The following is a 23,986-nucleotide window of genomic DNA, read 5'->3' on the forward strand; positions in this document are numbered from 1 at the left end:
TGTTTAACCCAGTTAGCACGCTGCTTTTCAAATATTCAAATGTAAAATTGGAAAATTAATAAAATATTATGTAAAAAAAGATTTATTGCTCAAGCCCAAAAACAAGAACCTAGTCAACTTAAGTTTAATATTAAGATTGGTGCCAGGATGAGGATCAGTGAAACTGAGGAGTTGAATTTGGAATATTTGTGGCTACGTAACGATTCCTGGCTAATGACTTGCTTAACTCCACCCACAGCTCTGCCTGCTCCTCTCCTATAGGAACCGATATGGACGCACTAGGACGCCCAAGCTGGATGACATCGCCAGGACTCGAGTTTCTTTTAAAAAACTATTCCCACAATTCCCAATGGATTTACTACTAGCATAAAAATGCTGTGTCTGTTTATCTCAGAGAAAGCTCTGCCAAATTCAGTGTGACTTTTCTTCTGAGTGAAGATGCACCGCTTTGAATTGGACCCATTTCTTTGACCGATGGAAATGAAGCAGGAACATACATCGGCATTTATAAACACAGGGAATCCAGCCCCATCCTTCCAAATTCTTTACCTGCCCGTGTCAACCATCAGACAGATCAACTGGATCTCTTACGCTAGAAGCTTGTCCAGCTGGCAAACCTGACCCACCCTTTGTAAAATGATCTGTCCTGGAATTTTAACAAGGTGGGATGAGACTCCAGTCTAGGAAGGTTGCGAGAGACACGATGATTTCATCAGACTCCTAAGCCGTTGTTGAAAAGCGACTTTTTGCTAATTATGGGATCGCCCCAGATTGCGCAAGAGCAAATCATAGCTAAAGAAGGATTGCCAAATTTCAGCAGACTTTTAAAGTGGGCAAAATTGGCAGTTTTATACATTTATATCCTGCCTTTATTATTTGTGCAAATAGCTCAAGCTGAGCAAACACACGTAACGTTCCTTCTGCCTCCTGTTTCCCCCCCAAAAAAACCCTGTAATTTGGGTTGGGCTGACTTATATACCGCTTCACAGTGCGTTCTAAGTGGTTTATAGCAGGGGTCTCCAACCTTGGCAACTTTAGGACTTATGGGCTTCAACTCCCAGAATGCTGCTTGGGGAATTCTGGGAGTTGAAGTCCAAAAGTTGCCAAGTTTGGAGACGCCTGATTTACAGAGTCAGTCTCTTGCCCCCCCGCCCAACAATCTGGGTCATTTTACTGACCTTGGAAAGATGGAAGGCTGAGTCGAACTTGTGCCGGTCAGGATCGAACTGCTGACAATGGGCAAAATTTGCCTGCAGTACTGCATTCTAACCACTGCACCACCACAGCTCATCCTTCCTTCTTTCCTTTCCTCCTTCCTTCCTTCAGACTTAGCAGTATCCCTTAGACTTATATACCGCTTCACAGCACTTTACAGCCCTCTCTAAGCGGTTTACAGAGTAAGCCTGTGGCCCCCAACAATCTGGGTCCTCATTTTACCGACCTCGGAAGGATGGAAGGCTGAGTCAACCTTGAGCCGGTCGGGATCGAACTGCTGGCAGTTGACAGAATTAGCTTGCAATACCACCTTCTAACCACTGCACCACCACAGCTCATTTAGTGGCCATTCAAAGTTACAACACTGAAAAAAAATGACTTATGATCGTTGCAGCATCCTCATGGTCACGTGACCAAAATCCAGATGCTCGGCAGCTGACTCATATTTATGACGGTCGCGGCATCCCGGTGTGTGCGTGTGTCACGTGATCCCCTTTGGTGACCTCCTGACAAGCAAAGTCAATGGGGAAGCCGGCTTCATTTTTATTTTATTTTTTTATTTTAATTCCATTTATATCCCGCCCTTCTCCGAAGACTCAGGGCGGCTTACAAGCTTAGCAGTAGCCTTCATTCTATGTATATGCCTGCTTATTAGGGCTTTCACACACACCCCAAGCGGCATTATTACAAAGTCAGCTTATTGCCCCCAACAATCTGGGTCCTCATTTTACCTACCTCGGAAGGATGGAAGGCTGAGTCAACCTTGAGCCTGGTGGGACTCGAACCTGCACTAATTGCAGGCAGCTGGTGTTACTTAAGGAGGCATTAGCCTACTGCTCCACCAAGGCTCTCATTAAACAACCAGGCTACCAACTTATCAACTGCAACAATCGAGTCAAGGAAGTTTGCAAAATGGGGCAAAGTTCACTTAACAACCGTCTCCCTTAGCAGCAGCATTGTTGGGATCAATTGTGGTCATAAGTCGAGGACTACCTATTTCTAGTAACACTAAATTAATATTTTAAAGCAATAAAGTATTTTAACTAAGGACTGTGCGTTGTTGTTTTTTTCCAAGACATATCATTGCACACTTTAACAGACTATAGTGTATACATAAATTTTATATGTACGGGAAAACCAAAAATTCACATGGCTCTATTGAGATATTCTCTTTATTGCAGTGGTTTGGAACTGAGCTCATAATATCTCCGAGGTGTTCCTGGATTCAAATTGCATTAGAATAACTCATCCTGGGAAAGATTCAAGAGGTTTGGATTCAAACCTCTTTAGGGAAGCCAAAGCAAAAAAAAAAAAAAAAAAAAACAACAACCCTGCTGCTATTTATTCTTTCCTCCCAAATTTCATTTCTCTTTGTAAAAGGGAGATAAAAGAGCAAAATTCGGTTGAGTGAAGCCTCGTGGAACATCTTCGAAGCCAGCAGTTTACATTTTAAAAAAAAGAAAGAAAGAAGAAGCTGTTTAAAATATACAAAATTGTATTTTTTTTCTTTGATGCCTCTAATCAGCGAGTTTCTGGTTTTACCACACGTTTAAAAAAAAAAGACATTGACTTTAACTCTGCTTTAAAAAAGCAAATAATTACACTCCTTTCAAAGACTTAAATCTTTTCTTTTTTTTCCCCCAGATCAAATTTTGTTCTGGGTCGACAAGAGACATTCCTAGGGTAAAGGAGAAATGTAGAGACATTCCTAGGGTAAAGGAGAAATCTTGTATTATGGTCTCGTGGAGCCCATGAAAGAAATCTTAAGCCAATCCCTTCCGCAGAAAGGCCAGCTCTGATCCTATAGGCTCCACTAACTTTTTAAATCGACCCGCCCAAAAAAAAAACCAGGGACGTCCTCCCGTTGAGGTTTTAAAAAATTAGAAATATATATATGTATATGTGTGTGTGTGTGTATATATATATATACATACATATATTCCTCTCTCTCTCTCTCTCTCTCTCTCTCTCTCTCTCTCTCTCTCTCTCTCTCTCTCTATATATATATATATATATATATATATATATATATATATATATATCTCAGAAGGGTATGGCTGACTGATGAAGACTAATGAGTCAGAAATGCATTTCAGTCTCCCTTAATTCTTTGTTAGTAATTTACACACACACACACACACACACACACACACACATATATATAAATGGGAAGAATAAACCACTTAAACTCCAGCAAGGAGGGTATACAGTAACCAACCCCCCCCCAAAAAAGAGGGGTGGTGGTTTTAAAAACAAACCACCCAAGTTGAAAGAGGCTCCAACAATCCAACAAGAAGCGCAACTTTCCAACCCAACTTTTGCCAAGGCATCCCGACGGCGCCGCTGCACCGGACGGGTTCGACGGGTGGGGAGCAAGGGGGGGGGGTTCCGGGACGGTGGCGAAGGGGGGAAAGCGGGCACACACACACCCCTTCCCCACGACTCCGCTTCTCCCAGCCGGGTTGCCGATCTAGCTCGGGGCTGCGTTCACACGTTAGCCGCCGCCCGGATCGAGGCTTTCCGCCGATTTGCAACGGAAAGAGAGGAGAGGGAGCCGGCGGGTGCTTTGCATCCCACGCACCACCCGCCGCGGGGCTTTGCACGTCCAGCAGCCGCCGCCGCCACCGCCACCACCCCCGTTCCGACGTGGCCCGGGTTGCAGCACCGCTTCAACCCGCAAGGCAGCTCCCGAAGCGCTGCCGACCCTCAAGCGAGCCCGGCTGGGTGGAAAGAGGGACTGGATATAGCCTGTCCCGGGGATGAACGGTCGTGGGGATGAGTCACTCCCGTGTAGGGCATCCCAACCGTGCCAAGCCCTCCGTGCAAAGCTTCCCCCCCAAAGGTAGAGGCTTTAATACGGGCTACACCCGCTGCCCAGCCCTACGGCCGCTGCCAGGCTTTGCAAAGAGTCCACTGGACACTCACCGCCCGCTTTCATCCTCTCGCCTCCCCGGGCAGCGCTGGCAAAGAACGGCCGTGGCGGCGCCAAGCGGCTAGTTCGTAGTGAGCGCCCAGGCGGCCGAGGGAGGGAGGGAGGGAGGGAGGGAGGGGCGGGGCCTGGAGAAGGCTCCTCCCCGTCACTCCGCCGGCCGGCCGCTCTAAAGCCCAAGCCCCGCCCCTGGAGGCGAGCGAACTAGCCAATCGCCTGGGGCGGCCTCTTTCCACTTTGAAAGCCAGCCGCCTCGCGCCCTCTTTTTCAAACCTAGCCAGAGCGGGGATTGGACGGAGGGCGGCGCGGGGGTGGGGCCAGCGGGGAAAGGAGGCTCCCTGGCCTGGAGGGAGGACGGGGGGGGGAGGGGAAGCCGTCAACTCGCGGGGACGATTCGAATCCCCGCGCGCGCAGCGTTGCGGCGCAGGCGCAGAAGCTGCTCGGGCTAGGCCCCACCCCCCCGGGGGGTAATAGCTGACTCAGGAATTCTGGGAGTTGAAGTCCATGAGTCATAAAAGAGCCGAGGTTGTCTACCACTGGGGTAGCCGGTGCTGTTTCAGGGTTGTGGATTCGATTTAAGGGAACGGAGGATGGGTTTCCCGATCCCGATGCAATGCCTCGGGATGGAGGAGGATAGTAGGAGGATTCGCACCTGATGCTTTAGCAGGCTTATTTTTTTATGACATATTAAATTATATTACGATAGTGTTATATTAAGGTTATAACATAATATTAAAACCCAAGTTGATTGTAACCCGCCTCTTAAGAGAGATGGGCGGCATATAAATTTTAAAATAAAGATTGTCCAAAAAAACAAAACCCCAAGATTGCAAAAGTCAAAGAAACAATGCAAAAAACAAAGAACATTGGTTTGTGCTTAAATTGTAAGCCGCCCTGAGTCTTCGGAGAAGGGCGGGATATAAATGGGATTAAAATAAATAAAAATAAAATAAGCAATAGCAATACAATCTAAACAGAAAGTGGAAGTGGGAAAAAAGCAACAAGGAAAGTAATTGACTAAGTATCCAAAATTGGGTGCTTTGCAAACTTGGCCACTTTGGGGTGTCTGGATTTCAATGCCCAGAATTCTCCTAGCCAGAAGGGGTGGAGGGAAATTCCCCTTCTGGCTGGGGGATTCTGGGAGTTGAAGTCCATACATCTGAAAGCTGCCAAGGTTGAGGAAAAAAAATGGAGATAAATTGCTTTATGTAATCATTGCTCCATCTGCAAATCACCAAACCCTTCACTGGCATCAGCTGTCCTCCAGGGGGCGCCCAATCCAAACCTGAATGCAAACCAGCTAAAAAAGCCGAACTGTCTCTTTACTTATGTTGGAGAAAAACCCCGAAGAAGCAAAGAAAGCTTTCTGGGGTAAACTTACCACATAAATAAGCCTCGTGAGCCCAAGAGCACCATCAACTTACAACCATTTAACCAGCATGGTATAAAGGTCCCTTGCCTTGAGCAGGAGGTTGGACTAGAGGACCTCTGAGATTCCCCCTTCAGCCCTATGATTCTATGTTCTGCATTGTTGAGCGGTGTGCAAAATGTACAGGATGCATTCTGGAGCATCAATCAATGCTTCAAATAGAGCAGTGCAGGTAGTCCTCAACTTATGACTAGTTGCTTAGGAAGCATTTGAAGTTGCAATGGCTACTAACAGGTGTGGATTTGAAGTTCCAGCAGCTACATACACACACACACACACACACACACACACACACCACACACCACTGTAGTTGTGTGATTGTATTTTGGATGCTCGGCAACCTGACCATTAGCAGCATCCGGAAAGCATGGCACCGTGATTCACGATGTATTTTTTGCCAGAAAATGATGTTTGCTTTGGGTTTCCAGCAAAAAAAAATATAGGCCCATTGTAAACAACTGGTTTGCTTAACAGCCGTGGTGTTTGTTTAACAACTGCCACAAACAAAAAACCGTTTGTAAAATCAGGTGCGGTCTGAGCACGATGACCTGCTTAACGACTGACATGACTTATGAATGCAATTTGCAGGGTCACTTGTGCCGTGCGACTTGGCCAGAGGGAGAGAGACAATTGTAAGGATCCCCTTAGTTTAAGGAGGACAACAGAAGGATTTGTAAATGCTACTCCACTTAGTATATTAAGCTCGGCTATGTGCAATGTTCAAGCAGGTCCTTAACTGGTCTTATCGGTCACTGGCTCCTTAAGTTGGGTATGTGTTTGTGTGTGGGGGGGGTTAACTTCAACAGGGGGCAAAGCCTGTCCCCCCAGTTTTACGGAGAGCAAAAAGAGAGAAGGGGAGAAAGACTCACCCAAACTGGCTCTCTCTGAGTTGATACAGGTAAGCCCTTGACTTACAAAAGTTCATTCAGTGACCGTTCAAAGTTACAACGGCGCTGAAAAATGTGACTTATCACCATTTTTCACAGTGACCCCCCCCCCTTTGCAGCATCCCCATGATGATCAAAATTCATATGTTTGGCAACTGGTTCACACTAACCCTAACCCTAATCCCTAACCCTGACCTTCTCTTCGAGATTTCTGGCCTGGACTGAGAGTATTAACTGGGGTTTTAACTGTATTTTAATTGTAATTGGGGTTTTTAATTCAAGGTTTAGTGTAATCATTTTAATTGTTTTTAATTTTTGTAACTTGTGTATTGTTTTTAAAAAACCTTGTGCAATATTGGGAGAAGGAAGAACTGCCGACTATAGAAGAATGGACTTTAAAAGTTTCCAACCTGGCGGAAATGGCAAAGATCTCAGCGTATTTGAAAAACCATTCGCAACAGAGATATATTGTGGAGTGGAAAAAATGGATTGATTACATCCAGAATAAATATGGGACTAAAAAGTTTCATTTAGCATTTGAATAAGTATTGATGTGATATTTATATTGCTTGTAGTCATTTTATAAGAGTTAAAGTGCGATAGATTTAATAGTTTATTGTTGTTTGCATATGGTAGATTATGATTGTTTCTACTTTTATACCTTGTATTTAGCTCTGGGAAGTCGGGGAGGGGGGAGGGGAGGGAGGGAGGTGTTGGGGAGGGTTGGGAAGAGGGGAGGGGGTTGGGAGGGGTTTTGTTTTGTTTTGTTATAAATAAAATGTACTGTAAAACTTTTCAATTAAAAAAAAACACCTTGTGAACCGCCCTGAGTCCTACGGGAGAAGGGCGGTATATAAGTCTAATAAAATATAAATAAATATAAATAAATAAAATAAATAAATAACCAGGGGTAGGCAACCTCGGCTCTTTTATGACTCATGGACTTCAACTCCAAGAATTCCTGAGTCAGCACGAGGGAAACTTTGGCCCCTTCATGACTCGTGGACTTCAACTCCCAGAATTCCTCAGCCAGCGTGGCTCAGCTTGGAAACCTCTCTCTTTCCCCTCAGCATGGCTGGCTCAGGAATTCTGGGAGTTGAAGTCCACGAGTCATAAAAGAGCCGAGGTTGCCTACCCCTGCCCTAACCCCTCACCCCAACCCTAACCCCAGCCCCAGCCCCAACCCTAACCCCTAACCCTTTTTGCGACTTTCTGGCAAGCAAAGTCAAAGGGGAAGCCAAATTCACTTAACAAACCGCGTTACTAACGTATCAACTGCAGTGATTCATTTAACAGCTATGACAAAGAAGGTCGTAAAATGGGGGCCAAACTCACTTAACAAGCAGCGTCTCCCTTAACCACAGAAATTTTGGGCTCAGTTGGGGTTGTTCTCCGGGGGCTTTAATTGCTCACATGCAATGCTAAAGTATGATCCAAACATCATAATCAGCTTCTCAGTTTTTCTCCTTTTGAGAGAATGTGCAAACACACACACACACACACACACACAAGAACACAAACACACACGCTTTTAGAGGCTAAAACGTGCTCCCCCCTGTAAAATGGAAAATAGACTCTCTTCAAGGAACAGAGTGGAATAATAATAATAATAATAATAATAATAATAATAATAATAATAATAATAATAATAATGAAGAAGAAGAAGAAGAAGAAGAAGAAGAAGAAGAAGAAGAAGAAGAAGAAGAAGAAGAAGAAGAAGAAGAAGAAGAAGAAGAAGAAGTTGGAAGGGACCATGGAGGTCATCTAGTCCAACCCCCTGCTAAGGCAGGAAACCCTATACCATTTCAGACAAGTGGCTGTCCAGTCTCTTCTTAAAAACCTCCAGTGTTGGAGCATTCACCACTTCTGGAGGCAGGTTGTTCCACTGGTTAATTGTTCCAACTGTCAGGAAGTTTCTCCTTAGTTCCAGGTTGCTTCTCTCCTTGACTAGTTTCCATCCGTTGCTTCTTGTCCTGCTTTCAGGGGCTTTGGAGAATAGCTTGACTCCCTCTTCTTTGGGGCAGCCCCTGAGATATTGGAACACTGCTATCATGTGTAATAATATAATATAACACAGTATGTGCATCTCCCTATGCCAGAATCATGTCTGTACTGGTAGATTGTTTTCAGACTACCCACCAAGCCCTCGTTTGCTTCCCTTGGCTTGATTGCACAACTTCCAGGTTTATGGCTAAGCCACTTGTGGAAACTACCCCGTTGTGGTGCATTCAAGCCTTGCCTGAGCAAATGATAACTTATTGCAGCATGTGAGCCATGCCGATGAGTTATAGACTTTCCCTGGACACCAGTTGATTGCTAGAAAAGATCGTTCTGCTCTCCCAGGTTCTGTTTGATTTCCCTGGGCGTAATAAGCCATTGATTAAAAAAAAGACTCACTTTGATAATTCGGCAGAGCGGAGAAAGAGTGTTTTTCCTTTTTCTGCAGTAATTTAGGGATTCAGGGCTGGAAGGAAAACAGCCTTCAAGTGACAAGGATGGGCAAGCGTTTCAATCTGCTTTCTTGCAGCGAGCTTTAATTTGAATGCCGCTTATTAATAATACCAGGAGGAAGATTTGAAAAACCTTGCAAATGGATGGGCATCCAACCATCAGGAAGGCCAGAATTTCTATCCTAAGTCATGACAGGTTGTAAGTCAAGGCACCCATGTGACACACGCCAATCTTACAACCATTTTTCCCTGCGGCCGTTAAATGGACACAACAGTGGTAAAGGAAATGCTGCAGTTGCACAGTGAATCCGTTCTGGATTTTTGCTGTAAACCTGCCCAGAAGATTAAAAACTGGCAGAAAACATACATCGTGAGGCACTTGCTCATGTGACTGCAGTGTGGGGCATGTGTGTATGTGTGGCTGTAGGTACATAAGTATGTATATGTGTCTGGCTATACATACATACATTTATTTATTTATTTTATTTTATTTTAATTCCATTTATATCCCGCCCTTCTCCGAAGACTCAGGGCGGCTTACAAGCTTAGCAGTAGCCTTCATTCTATGTATATGCCTGCTTGTTAGGGCTTTCACACACACACCCCAAGCGGCATTATTACAAAGTCAGCTTAATTGCCCCCAACAATCTGGGTCCTCATTTTACCTACCTCGGAAGGACGGAAGGCTGAGTCAACCTTGAGCCTGGTGGGACTCGAACCTGCACTAATTGCAGGCAGCTGGTGTTACTTAAGGAGGCATCAGCCCACTGCTCCACCAAGGCTCTTGGGGTTACATACAGATAGTCTTCGACTTACAATCGTTCTTTGAGTGACCGTTAGAAGTTACAACAGCGCTGAAAAAAAGTGACTTAGGACTTTCACACTTACGACCGTTGCAGCATCCCCAAGGTCACATGATCAAAATTCAGAGGCTCGGCAACTGACTCGTATTTATGATGGTTGCAGTGTTCCAGAATCACGTGATCCCCTTTTGCAACCTTCTGACAAGACAAGTCAATGGGGAAGCCAGATTCTCTTAACAATTGTGTTATTAACTTCACAACTGCAGCGATCCGCTTAGCAACTGCGGCAAGAAAAGTCGTAGAATGGGGCAAAATCCACTTCAACGCTCTCTTGCCTGGCAACGGATAGTTGGGGCTCAGTTGCGGTTGTACGTCAAGGACTTCCTGTGTTTTCTTTACGACTAAATTTCCTGTCTCCAAGGAAGACTTTGAATCCCTTAACAACTATCTTGCCTAGCAACGGAAATCTTGAGCTCAGTTGTGGACATATGTTGAGGACTACCTGTATATCCTTTCACTGGGGATTGCGTTTCACACATTTTCATGGGATGGTGAAATTAAGACTAGGAGATGAACCTTTGCTAGGGATGGGGAGAAGTTTAACTTAAAAATCAACCCATTTCCAGGAAATAAAAAAAGAGATCGCCCTTGATTTACAGCTACAATTGGGAGCAGAAGTTTGGTTGCTAAGCAAGTGGTTGTTCAGTAACTCACACCCAATATTCCCATTAGTCCCCAACCACTGGGCTGTGGACCAGTACCGGGCCACGGCATGCCAGCAACCAGTCCGCACAAACAAGCAAAGCCCCATCCATGGGATGCAGGCAGCACACAAAACTACGCCCCCTCCGGTCCACGGAAAAACCTCTGTCCACGGAACCGGTCCCTGGTGCCCAAAAGGTTGGGGATCTCTGCTTTACAAGCATGGCTATTGCAACTGTTGGCTGCATTTGCCCTTAACACTAAGCTAGCAATTTAAGGATAATTTAATGCCCTGGCATTGCTTAGTTCAGGGCTTCCAAACCCCCGGGCTGTGGACCAGTACTGGGCCGTGGCATGCCAGCAACCGGTCTGCACAAACAAGCAAAGCCCCATCCGTGGGATGCAGGCAGTACACGAAACCACGCACTCTCCGGTCTGTGGAAAAACCTCTCTCCACGGAACTGGTTCCTGGTGTGGCCAAAAGTTTGAGAGCTTCTGCCCTAGAAGACAAGGCAAGGTTTTGTTTCTCAGTTTTAAAATGGTTTAGTGTTCTCTTGTAAAATAGATCCTGACCCAAGTTTGAAGGTGAAGATAGAGTGGTAGCTCAGTACTCATCGCTAATTGGTTCCGGGAGGTGCAATGAGGTACCACATAATATTTTTTTGGTTGATGCCGTGAGTCACAAGGCATCCCACACCAACAAATTCTAGTGCATTGAGCAGCAAACAAGCGACGAGTATCGGGACAGAATTTTCACGATGGTTACCAAATTCAAGGAGTTTCAAAGCAGTTGAGTACCAAGGGAACCAATTTATGGGTAGGGCTGAGGTCTTAAACATTCGACTGGACCACTCTATACATCTGGCTGAGATTTGGAAGCTCAAGATTTTGAAGTTTGAATTGAGGTCACCTCATCCTCCAAGATCACCGCAGACAGGGACTGCAGCCAAGAAAGTAAAAGACGCTTGCTCCTGGGGAGGAAAGCCATGGCAAATCTAGACAGCACACTAAAAAGCAGAGACATCACCCTGCCAACAAAAGTGCATATAGTCAAGGCTATGGTCTTCCCAGTTGCAATGTATGGCTGTGAAAGTTGGACCATAAGAAAGGCTGAGCGCCAAAGAATTGAGGCCTTTGAACTATGGTGCTGGAGAAGACTCCTGTGAGTCTCTTGGACTGCAAGGCGATCAAACCGGTCAGTCCTAGAGGAGATCAACCCTGACTGCTCTTTAGAAGGCCAGATCCTGAAGTTGAAACTCCGATACTTTGGCCACCTAATGAGAAGGAAGGACTCACTGGAGAAGAGCCTAATGCTGGAAAAGGTTGAGGGCAAGAGAAGAAGGGGACAACAGAGAATGAGGTGGCTGGATGGAGTCACTGAAGCAGTAGGCGTGAGCTTAAAGGGACTCCAGAAGATGGTAGAGGACAGGAAGGCCTGGAGGAACGTTGTCCATAGGGTCGGACACGACTTTGCAACTAACAACAACAACATCCTCACATTGTTTAATTAAATGTCGAGCCCCTTTATGGTCATCTGGGATTCTTCATGCTAGGTGTCCCTCTTCTTTGGGAAGAGAAGGTGCTCCATCATTGCCGACCGTCTCCTCAAAGGCAAAGAGGATGGGAGAGGTTGCGCCCGCTTAGTAGAAACTAAGAAATGGCTCTGAGGCCATTTTGCCTGCTTGCTGAAGTATCACAAAGCATCCAAGTTCTATTGTTGAATCATAACAGAAGACCAAGTCTGCCAGTCGGTATCCATTTGGGTGAGTTGTAATGCTTCATGTGGAGAACTTCACATCCTGCTGAAGGCCCAACTCAGCACTTTTCCCCTCAGTCTCTCACATTTTAATCTGAGGCACAGTTGCTTTCATTTCTGCAGTTCTTGAAATGCAGAGAACATGCAGGGAACATTAATTATGTGCTGACTGGTGCTCACTGCCCAGCTAACCAATAACAGAGCACAAAGTCCTTCACACAGTTGGTGTCCTGTCTCCTAAACTGGGGATTTTCAAACTGTGGAACCTCTTAGTTTTATACATAAAATACATTTCCAGGAAGAGAAAGAGGACAGAAAGTAAGCTGCAGTCAAATGAACAATATATATATATATATATTTGCCCTTTATTTCTTTTGGCACCCCATCAAATTCTTGTAGAACCATCAAAGGATAGCTTGGGGAAAAAAATCTTCCCTGAATGTACCACCAGGTTTTTTTTAAAAAAACCCTCATTTTCACTCTATAGAAAAAAAGACAAGAATTTTTCTCCATGCCATGCTTTCCAGGAAATGTACTTTTTTTGTTTGTTTGACGCTTTGCAGAAAACAGAACCAAATCTGGCAGACTGCTAGGAGGAAACACGGTGAGTATTTTCTCGGCTGGTGACTTAACCTGTGGATGGAACATTGTCCACTGAAGTGACAAGAGCCGATTCCTGTTGCCGCTAATAACAACTGGATGACTTTTTAGAATATGTTCCTAGTTGCCTGCGGGCAACAGACTAATCAAAGGGAATGTCAGTTGTAAATTAAAGGATGGAAATTCACCAAGCCTTCCCAGCCTCCCTTCCTCTGGAGTTCTTAAAAGGCCTTGCGAACTATAAAGGTGAAATACTTAGCGTGTAAGCAAATTTGCCACTTTGGGGACCTGTAAGCATGACTGAGCGAAGTTAGAAAAGGCGGAAAGGAAGAGATACGTTCCAAAGTATGTGCAGGTAGTCCTCAACTTACAACAGCTCAGAAAGATATATTTCAGTTTGGAGGAGATGGATAGATTATATTTAGAACAAACATGGGACTAAAAAGTTCCATGTAGCTTATGAGTAGATTTTAGTGGGATATTGTTATTGGTACTTTGATTGTAGTTATGTTAAAGGGGAGTTAAAGCACATTATGAATTTGGTTAATTGTATATTTGCATAATTTTTATTTAGAATATGATTATTATAACTATAATCCTGTATTTAGCTCTGGGAAGTGGGGGGGGGGGGAAGTGGGTGGTTTTGGGGTGGAGGGGATTTGGGGATAAAACTTTGTTTTTGTAAAACTTTTCAATTAAAAAAAAACTTGCAACAGCTCACTGAGTGACCGTTACAACGGCACTGGGGAAAAAATGACTTAGGACCGTTTTTCACACGAACGTTGCAGCCTCCCCAGGGTCACGTGATCAAGATTCAGATGCTTGGCAGCTGGTATGTATTTGTGACAGTTTGTGGGGTCCTGGGGGTCACGCGATTCACTTTTGTGACCTTCTGATCAGCAAAGTCAATGGGGAAGCCGGATTCACTTAACAACCGTGCTACTCACTTAACAGCTGCGGAGATTCACTTAAGAACCGGGGCAAGAAAGGTTGTAAAATGGAGCAAAATTCATTTCTCAAATGTCTTGCCCAGCAACAGAAATTTTGGGGTCCATTGTGGTCGTAAGTCGAGGACTACCTGTATACAGGGAAAAAAAAAGACAAGAAATGGGTCTTTGTTACATTGAGATCGATGGGAAACCTGAGGAAAATGAAAACGAAAGAAACATCCAGAAAAATTCAGCCAGAGAGATATTTCATACATTTTTTCCCCCTTTTTCTTTCTGGTTCTTCCATCAATTATCATCTCAAATTCACAGCCCCCTTGTGATAACAAACTCGTTGTACTGATGCAGTGCTTTCTGCAGACACTTAGGGAAATTGCACTGAATGCTCCCATTTGTACTACGTGCTTATCTGCTCGGATTTTAATCAGCCCCTACAGCAAGACAGAAGAAAATGAAAAATTTATTTCAGAACAGAGCTTTCGTTCCCCAAAAGCAAGAAAGTAAAAAATTATACGGCGGCAGATGTCTTACAAAGAAGGTCCTTGACAAAAGCATAGACTGAACAGTTTCAACTGGCCGTGGTTGCACTTTCCAAAAAAAGCTACCGAAATAGGCCAAGCCCCGTTTCTGTTCTACAGCAAAATTAATGTAATTAAAGTCAAGAAGGTAATCGTTTTTCAAAGAGGTAATTTTCCACGTTAGGTCTACCTGAAGAGTACCATTATTTTTGTTTGGGCAAATCTACTTCATCAGATATCTGAGCAGCCCGAACAGATGGAGATATAAAAACACAAATGTGGAGTCATATCTAATTAGTGAGCAGTGGGGAAGTAATAAAGCCAGGAAAATATACCAGCAACACCAACAGATAAGGGAGTTGTGCCCCATTTTTGTTGTTGTTGTTAGTCCATCGCGACCCTATGGACAACGTTCCTCCAGGCCTTCCTGTCCTCTACCATCTTCTGGAGTCCATTTAAGCTCACGCCTACTGCTTCAGTGACCCCATCCAGCCACCTCATTCTCTGTCGTCCCTTTCTTCTCTTTCCCTCAATCTTTCTTCAACAACCATGGCAAGAAAAAGTTGTAAAATGGTCAAAGATCACTTAACAAATTACTCACTTATGACCAGGGCTTTTTTTCTCATAGAACACTCAGAACGGAGTTCCGGCACCTTTTTTGGATGGAACCTTGTAGGGTAGGCAAGGCGGGTTGTATGACATGTGTGAGTTCCGGCACCTTTTTCTTTTACAAAAAAAGTACTACTTATGACCATTGGTGGCTTCGTTGGGGTCATAAGTTGAGGACCGCCCTGCATGCATTTCTGATGATTAGGCCATGGTGAGCAACTTGGAAGAGATCAAAGAAGGAACTCAAGATTTCTCCACCAGATGCGGTCACTCAAAATGCCACCTCTCTCTGTCACGTGCCAACAGGGATTGCGGTGATGAACAGTGTATTATGAGTGCTTTGAGAAGCTAATGGCCGAGGAAGCTCACTTTTAGATGCTGTATATTCGCCAGGTCACATCGCTCTCTGAGCGACGGCACCCACCTCCGTCACAACCGTTGCAAACAGGCAATGGCTTGACCTTCGGCCCTGTTCCAAAGAAATGAGGCCAATTTCTGTGGGTCTTTTCAAATTTCTCTCTGCTGAAACTTGTTGGCTGGAACCGGAAATCTGACAAAGACGAAAGAGCAATTTATGCAGAAGGCTTGGCAATAGCCCAATGGGTGCATGTTTTCGGGTGATTCGGCTGCGTTTCCCTCATGCTCAGAAACTGAACAGAACATTATCAGAGAGGAGGAAAAAAAGAACTGACAAACCACCGGGGAATGTCCGTAAGTAGGATAGGATCCTATCTTCATCCAAACAGCATCGTCATCGAATTCTATTGTAACTCAGATGGTCTCTTGCTGCAGGAGCACTCCGGTTGTCACATCACCGCCCTTTTTGTTGTGACGTTCTTAGATATTGAGCTTTTATCCCCACAGTCCTTTATCTCCAAAGAGAAAACTCTGTAGGGATAAATGCCAACTTTGAGGAGAAGGGATATTCTTTAAACTCCACCAGCGGCAGGTGAGAAATGACCCAGGGCTATCTTCAGAAAGGAGACCGTAGGCCTTCCCGGCTAGAGCAGACAGGAAACATGAAACTATGAGCTGATTTTACTCTTGTAAGGCTACATTGACAAACACTTGCAGGTCTGAAAGCACCAATCTCCCACTGTCTCCTTGATAGCCTGAGAAGTTAAGGAGGGTCCATTCTGGGCTTTTGTGTGTGTGCTCATTTTACAATTGGGCCAAAGACCAGGAGAAGGGTATGCTTCAGGAGTAAGGCTAGGAACCAGAAGGATGAAGCAGAGGGCAGAAAGCTTCACTTTCTCTCGAGGATAATTCAGTCACCTGAGAACGAAGACCTCAGTTTACAGACCTGTACTAGCCTAGAAATCAGGAGATGGTGAGTTCTAGTCCCGCCTTAGCATGAAAAGCGACGGGATGACTTTGGGCCAATCACCAGGAGGCGGTGAGTTCTAGTCCCGCCTTAGCATGAAAAGCGACGGGATGACTTTGGGCCAATCACCAGGAGGCGGTAAGCTCTAGTCCCTCCTTAGCATGAAAAGTGATGGGATGACTTTGGGCCAATCACCAGGAGGCAGTGAGTTCTAGTCCCGCCTTAGCATGAAAACCGACTGGATGACTTTGGGCCAATCACCAGGAGACGGTGAGTTCTAGTCCCGCCTTAGCATGAAAACCGACGGGATGACTTTGGGCCAATCACCAGGAGCCGGTGAGTTCTAGTCCTGCCTTAGCATGAAAACCGACGGGATGACTTTGGGCCAATCACCAGGAGCCGGTGAGTTCTAGTCTAATCTTAAACATAAAATCCCACTTCACAGGGTTGCCGTTATGGGGAAAACAGGAGGAAGAAGATATGCTTGGCGTCTGGAGTTACTCATAAAGTAATAAAGACGAGATTTTTAAAAAATCCAACAAATAAATAAACGAGCGAGCCAGCGCAGCTACTTGGCTCCTTTTTAAACCAGGGTTTGTTCCCTGAACCTTTGTGATTGCATTCTCACATCACTCTAAGCTACCTCTTGCAACCCATGATTTGTCTGTAGCCGAGTTCACCCAACAGCCCTAATCCAAAGAAATCACATTATTTATTCTTTTAACAGGCCCCTATTTTCAGTTTATAACTCACTTTTCCCCACTGATGTCTGCAGAGCTTCAGCGCTTAAAATATCCAGCCATTAAAACAGTCTGAGATGCTTGAAGCCTGTTCGTTTGAGAAATGTTTAGCAAATTGCAAGACTGCTGCTCTTAAAAATGCCTTTAAAAGGGGCCACACCAATGAGGATTGTTTCTAGTAATCTAGATAATGGCAAGCTGCAAAAACACACACACACACACACACACACAAAACCCCAACCAGGCTGGACATAACTGGAGGAGGTGGAAAAGTACAGCTTGGAAAGGAGATGCTTTTGACAGTCCAAAGGAGGTCAAAGAAGCTTTAAAAGACCTGTTACTATAGCAGCCTAGATAGCAATTTACTGCGGGAATAGCTCCCATCATGATTTTCCCCAGCCTCTGGTTTCTCCAGCTGCATCAGCTCCTCGCTCATCTTTCCAAATTACTCCCCAGTATCTATGTGGCAGCCTATGTTTACGAGTCTCGAGAAGGGAGGGAGGGCGGACCCACCACGACATTAAAAGAAACCTTCGGCACGAATAAAAGAAGACTGAAAAAGTCCTGCTCAGCAGGCGGGGAACGGAAGAGGAGAAAAAAGGTTGGGGTGCTCCAAGCTCCATCGCCATGAGCTGGTTTCCGAAGAGAGAATCATAGGTCTTCTAGTCCAAGCCCCCTACTTGAGGCGGGAGTCCTTACTCCATCCCAGTCAAAGGGGTGTCAAGTCTATTTTTGAGACCGTCCATTTTATGAAGCCCCCACAACTCCAGGACGCAAAGCTGTTCCATTGATTAATTGTTCTCACCGTTAGGAACTTTCTCCTTAATTCTAGGCTGGATCTCTCCTAAATGGTCTTCCACCCGTGACTCCTTGACCTGCCCTCAGGTGCTTTGGGAAACAGCTCAATCTCCTCTTCTCTGTGACAGGCCCTCAAATACTGGAAGACTCTAAAATATCCTCCCCGCCACCCCAATCCTTCTCTTCACGCTTAGCTCACAGTTCTTGGGGAAAAGGAAGTTTTCATTGTGCAATTTGGGGCATTTACCTAGAATTGGAAGAACATGTTCTTATGAGGCCGTAAGGCAGGGGTCCTCAACCTTGGCCACTTTAAGACATGTGGACTTCAACTCCCAGAATTCCTCAGCCAGCAAAGGACCAGGAGTGACATGATAGCAGTGTTCCAATATCTCAGGGGCTGCCCCAAAGAAGAGGCAGTCAAGCTATTCTCCAAAGCACCTGAAGGCAGGACAAGAAGCGATGGATGGAAACTAACCAAGGAGAGAAGCAACCTAGAACTAAGGAGAAACTTCCTGACAGTTAGAACAATTAACCAGTGGAACCACCTGCCTCCAGAAGCTTTGAATGCTCAAACACTGGAAGTATTTAAGAAGAGACCGGACAGCCATTTGTCTGAAATGGTACTATAGGGTTTCCTGCCTGAGCAGGGGATTGGACTAGATGACCTCCAAGCTCCCTTCCAACTTTATTATTATTATTATCTCTGCAGCCACGTCATCAAACTTCAGATGCTCGCCAGCCAGCACGTATGTACAAGAGTTGCAGTGTCCCAGGGCGATATGATCGCCATTTGTGGGGTTGTTAATTTAACTGGGTTTTAGATTTACTCTTGGGGCTTGAATTTAATTTAATGGTTTTATTTGTTTTTAATTTTTTGTATTCATGGTTTGAACTGCCCTGTAAACCGCCCTGAGTCCTACGGGAATAGGGCGGTATACAAATCCAATAAAATAAATAAATAAAATAAATTTGCGATCTTCCCAGTCGCATTCCGATCAGCAGAGTCAATGGGGAAGTTAACTGGACGATTCTCTTAACAACATGCGACTCACTCAATGACCCCTTAACAACCCCGCCTCCCACCGAAAAGGGGGGGATCATAAAAACAGGTGCGACTCATTGTTACCATTTAACCTCTCCTCGGAAGTAATGCTCATCTGCTTTCCAGGCTAAAGAATCCAAAAAAAAAGTAAATAGATCTCCTGGGAATGTAACCACTCTCTTTTCTTTATGGAGCTGTTCCTTCTCCTTCATCATTCTGCAATTATCTCAGGGAACTCAGCTCTAATCTTCTGTGGCAATTAGACGGAAGCAAAAAGGAGTGGAATCGTTTCTTTCGGAGAAGAGGCAGCCCGTGAGAAATTCCACAGAGCTGATGACTGAAAAGAAAAGACTTGGCTCTGGAAAAAAGAAAAAAGACGGCATTTTACAAGAAGCCAAGGAGGAGGACATTTTTCCTACACGTATCTCTCCCTGCGCTTTGCATTCAGATCACGTCGAGAAGATGGCGTGGGAAAAATCAGCGGTTGGGTCAGTTCACCCTGGGACAACTCACCACGGCCAACTTGCCATGCGACAACTCGCTGCGGGACAATTCGACAGCTGTATGTCATGATTTAAAATAGTGAAAAAATTATTGTAGTTTTTGTCATTCACCTTTCAGACTCTAGAAAGAGTGCAGAGAAGAGAAACAAAGACGATCAGGGGACTGGAGGCTAAAACATATAAGGAACAGTTGCTGGAATTGGGTATGTCTAGTTTAATGAAGAGAAGGACGAGGGGGGGACATGATAGCAGTCTTCCAATGTCTCAGGGGCTGCCCCAAAGAAGAGGGAGTCAAGCTATTCTCCAAAGCACCAGAAGGCAGGACAAGAAGCAACGGATGGAAACTAATCAAGGAGACAAGCAACCTAGAACTAAGGAGAAACTTCCTAACAGTTAGAACAATTAACCAGTGGAACAACTTGCCTCCAGAAGTTATGGGCGCTCCATCACTGGAGGTTTTTAAGAAGAGACTGGACAACTATTTGTCTAAAATGGTATAGGTTGGACTAGAAGACCTCCAAGGTCCCTTCCAAGTCTGTTATTCTGTTCAGTGTTCCAATATCTCAGGGGCTGCCCCAAAGAAGAGGGAGTCAAGCTATTCTCCAAAGCACCAGAAGGCAGGACAAGAAGCAACGGATGGAAACTAATCAAGGAGACAAGCAACCTAGAACTAAGGAGAAACTTCCTAACAGTTAGAACAATTAACCAGTGGAACAACTTGCCTCCAGAAGTTATGGGCGCTCCATCACTGGAGGTTTTTAAGAAGAGACTGGACAACTATTTGTCTAAAATGGTATAGGTTGGACTAGAAGACCTCCAAGGTCCCTTCCAAGTCTGTTATTCTGTTCAGTGTTCCAATATCTCAGGGGCTGCCCCAAAGAAGAGGGAGTCAAGCTATTCTCCAAAGCGCCCGAAGGCAGGACAAGAAGCAACGGATGGAAACTAGTCAAGGAGAGAAGCAACCTAGAACTAAGGAGAAACTTCCTGACAGTTAGAACAACTAACCAGTGGAACAACCTGCCTCCAGAAGTAGTGAATGCTCCAACACTGGAAGTTTTTAAGAAGAGACTGGAAGCCATTTGTCTGAAATGGTATAGGGTTTCCTGCCTGAGCAGGGGGTTGGACTAGATGACCTCCAAGGTCCCTTCCAACTTTGTTGTTGTTGTTGTTGTTGTTGTTGTTGTTGTTATTATTATTATTATTATTATTATTATTATTATTATTATTTTGTCCTTCCTTTGGCATCCTTTCTTTCCTGATTCTTTTCCGCTATTTCTTCGATATCCCTGTAGCTCTTGTCCCATGGTGAGTTGCCCAGTGGCAAGGTGGCTGCATCAACTTGGCTGTGATGACTTGGCCGTGGCGGGTTGGCCGTGGCAAGTTGTCCTAGACCCTTGAGAAGAGGAAAGTTGCAGGACTATCTCAGACAGGTTTTCTGTTGCCCTCCTGGGCGCTGCAAGCAATTGATATTTAATAGTTCTGCGAAAGTCAAAAGTTGATCCTGTAATGCTGACTTTGCAATTTCCTGCCCCAGGGAAAGTTGGAACTCATGGCTTCTTTTTGCCATTTCTCTTTCCTCCACATCTCTCCCCCTCTCCCTATTGTCTTTATTTTCATTTTCATTTTATATTAAGATCAACTTTAACGATATCTATATTTTAAAAGGGACGTGGTGGCTCAGTGGGTTAGGACGCTGAGCTTGTCAATCAGATGATCGGCCATTTGGCGGGTCGGAGTGCTGCGTAGCAGAGTGAGCGCCTGTTACTCGTCCCAGCTTCTGCCAACCTAGCAGTTCGAAAGCACGTAAAAATGCAAGTAGAAAAATAGGGACCACTCCGGTGGGAAGGTAACAGCGTTCCGTGCGCCTTTGGCGTCTAGTCGTGCCGGCCACATGACCACGGAGACGTCCTCGGACAAGCGCTGGCTCTTGGGCTTTGAAACGGAGATGAGCACCGGCCCCTAGAGTCGGAAACGACTAGCACGCACGTGCGGGGGAACCTTTACCTTTATATTTTAAAAATGCTGGAGGAACCAGCTCTGAAGGCCATCTGCTGGGAGGTAAGTGGACTTCCTTGGGCACTTGGTTAACTGCTGACTTACCTGACAGGAGAGATGCCTTCAAGCATGAAGAAGGTTTTCCAGGATGAGGCTTAATCATTGCACTCCAGGTGTGCTGCAATTTCCCCAAACACGGGAAAGTGGATTGCACTTAGCTGCCCCCCCCCCCCCGAGAACAGACTGCTGGAGTAGAAGGCCAGAGGTCCAATCCAGCATACATGGCTTATGTCTATGCAGATTCTCAGTCATCCAGGTCATCAAAAAGATGCTTTTTCATGAGGCAACTGGAAGAAGAACTCAAGTCCAATTGCCTCGTGAAAAAGCATCTTTAGGATAGATGGCTTATGTCCAAAGACTTAGCCAGCCTCTAAACCCGAGGTGGGCAAACTTGGCAACGTTAAGACCTGTGGACTTCAACTCCCATGGCTGGCTGAGGAATTCTGGGAGTTGAAGTCCACAGGTCTTAACGTTGCCAAGATTGTAGATATAAATGGGTCAATAAATAAAGACCCATAAATTGCTTCTGGCAGCCAGCAAGCCTGTAAGGTTGTTTCTCTGACTCATGCTGCAACAAGACCTTTCTTACTTCCACCCACCCCCTCTCCTCCTCCTCTTCTGACTTGGCTGAGGAGAGACAGATTGGTGTAGACAGGCAGTTAATCTGCAGGAAATGTTTCTTTTTTCCTCTCCATCACCAAATACGTTTCCCAGATGACAGATTTTCTCGAGCAACTGGACATGGCTAAAGATTATGTCAATCATAATATGGTCTCTTTGCTTTGGAGTGTTTCCTGAAACCAGTCAACTGTAGCCCATACAAGCAAGCACAGTTAAGAAAAGCAGGGCTGAATGCCCTAGCTCAGGGCTCTCCAATCTTGGCAACTTTAAGACTTGTGGACTTCACCTCCCAGAAGTCCCCAGCCAGGATCTCCAATCTTGGCAATTTTAAGGCTTGTGGACTTCAGCTCCCAGAGGTCCCCAGCCAGGATCTCCAATCTTGGCAATTTTAAGGCTTGTGGACTTCAGCTCCCAGAAGTCCCCAGCCAGGATCTCCAATCTTGGCAATTTTAAGACTTGTGGACTTCAGCTCCCAGAATTCCCCAGCCAGGATCTCCAAACTTGGCAACTTTAAGTGGACTTCAGCTCCCAAAAGTCCCCAGCCAGGATCTCCAAACTTGGACAACTTTATGTCTTGTGGACTTCAGCTCCCAGAAGTCCCCAGCCAGGGTCTCCAATCTTGGCAATTTTAAGACTTATGGACATGCTGATTGGGAATTCTGGGAGCTGAAATCCACAAGTCTTAAAGTTGTGAAGTTTCGAGACCCCTACATAGCTGAATCTGTTCTCTGGATCCATTGATGTGTAGAGCAACACTGAGGATAAAAGATTTGCAGTTTGAAGGCATCCTGACCCCAGCCACAGCACAGGGCATTTCTGACTCAGGCAGATTTTGTTGTCTCAAATTCTGTTACAGAAGAAAATAATATTTCAAACGTATTGATTAAAACTCTTAACTCCAAAGTTATTTGCAGGGCCTCCTTGCCAGTGAGGAGTTGTGATTTTGTATGGCGTGCGATTGGCAAGGAGTTTTATTTCTCCTTCATCCCCTTTCGTTTTAATAATATTCTCCCAGCCGTTTTCCAGTCAAAGAGCAACGTGAATAAATAAATAAAATAAGATAAATGTAGAACAGTTGAAACGGCATCGTAAAAGCCGTTAAAATCACCTCGGCAGCAGCAAAATAAAAAATTCATCTCAGATTTAATAAAATACAAATGTAATTCTAGAAGAATGCGTGTGGAGGGGGGGGAATGCGAATAAATCTTTAACAACTTATAAGCTCCACCAGCTGGATGAGGTGTGGGGGAGAGAAATCTGAGTCTGGCAGCGAATTATAGAATGGCAGATATCTGATCGAGGTCAAAAAACAAAAGTTGAAAAGAGCTGGGTTGAAAATATTAGGCCCATCAATTAACCCAGTTGTTTTTAAACCAAGGTAACTGACATGGTCGATCGTACAGAATGCATCCAAAATCTGGGACTCAAAGGGAAGAGCTTAAGGCGATGCCAAGAGAATCCATGAAGCATGATGTGGATGGGGCCAGCAGAATATTCAGCCTTCTGATGAAGAAGCAGCATGGAAGGAATCCAACAAGAAGAAACTTCCTGACAGTGAGGACACTCAACCAGTGGAACAGCTCACCACCAGAAATCGTGGGCGCTCCATCACTGGAGATTTTTAAGAAGAGGCTGGACATTCACCTGTCTGAGATGGTATAGGTTCTCCTGCTTGAGCAGGGGGCTGGACTAGAAGATCTCCAAGCTCCCTTCCAGCTTCTATTCTATTCCAAATTCCATCAACAGACACAAATTTACCTACAAGCAGGCCTACAAACCCTTCAGAATCCAAATCAACCACACAGCCAACCAGAGACAGGACTGACCCTCAGTCAATCCACGCAAGCCCCCGCCTCCCCAAAACAGGTCCCAATGACTCTGACATGAAGTAACCTCCCCATCTCAAAACCCATCACAAGCCTCTCACTGATGACTCAGACCTGACCCATCACAAGACCCTCACTTGACACACCCACACCTGAAGCCCTTATAAACAGAACACGGACAGTGACACCCCCTAAGCCCTGCTGAAGATGTTACCTAGCTTGGTAATGAATG

General features: G+C 45.2%; 2 protein-coding genes across 2 annotated transcripts in view; one reads left to right on the plus strand and one right to left on the minus strand.

The window, feature by feature from the left end:
• The window catches only part of LOC310646177 (ankyrin repeat and fibronectin type-III domain-containing protein 1-like), a gene marked incomplete at its 5' end in the record, with an annotated part of 598,148 nt that overhangs the window by 249,846 nt on the left and 324,316 nt on the right, over positions 1-23,986 (plus strand).
• Positions 1-23,986, minus strand: part of CCNF (cyclin F) — a gene marked incomplete at its 5' end in the record, with an annotated part of 67,396 nt that overhangs the window by 21,821 nt on the left and 21,589 nt on the right. The gene's annotated exons all lie outside the window — the stretch shown is intronic.

The sequence above is a fragment of the Vipera ursinii genome (assembly GCF_947247035.1).
Source record: "Vipera ursinii genome assembly, chromosome: 13".
In the NCBI taxonomy this organism is placed as follows: domain Eukaryota; kingdom Metazoa; phylum Chordata; class Lepidosauria; order Squamata; family Viperidae; genus Vipera; species Vipera ursinii.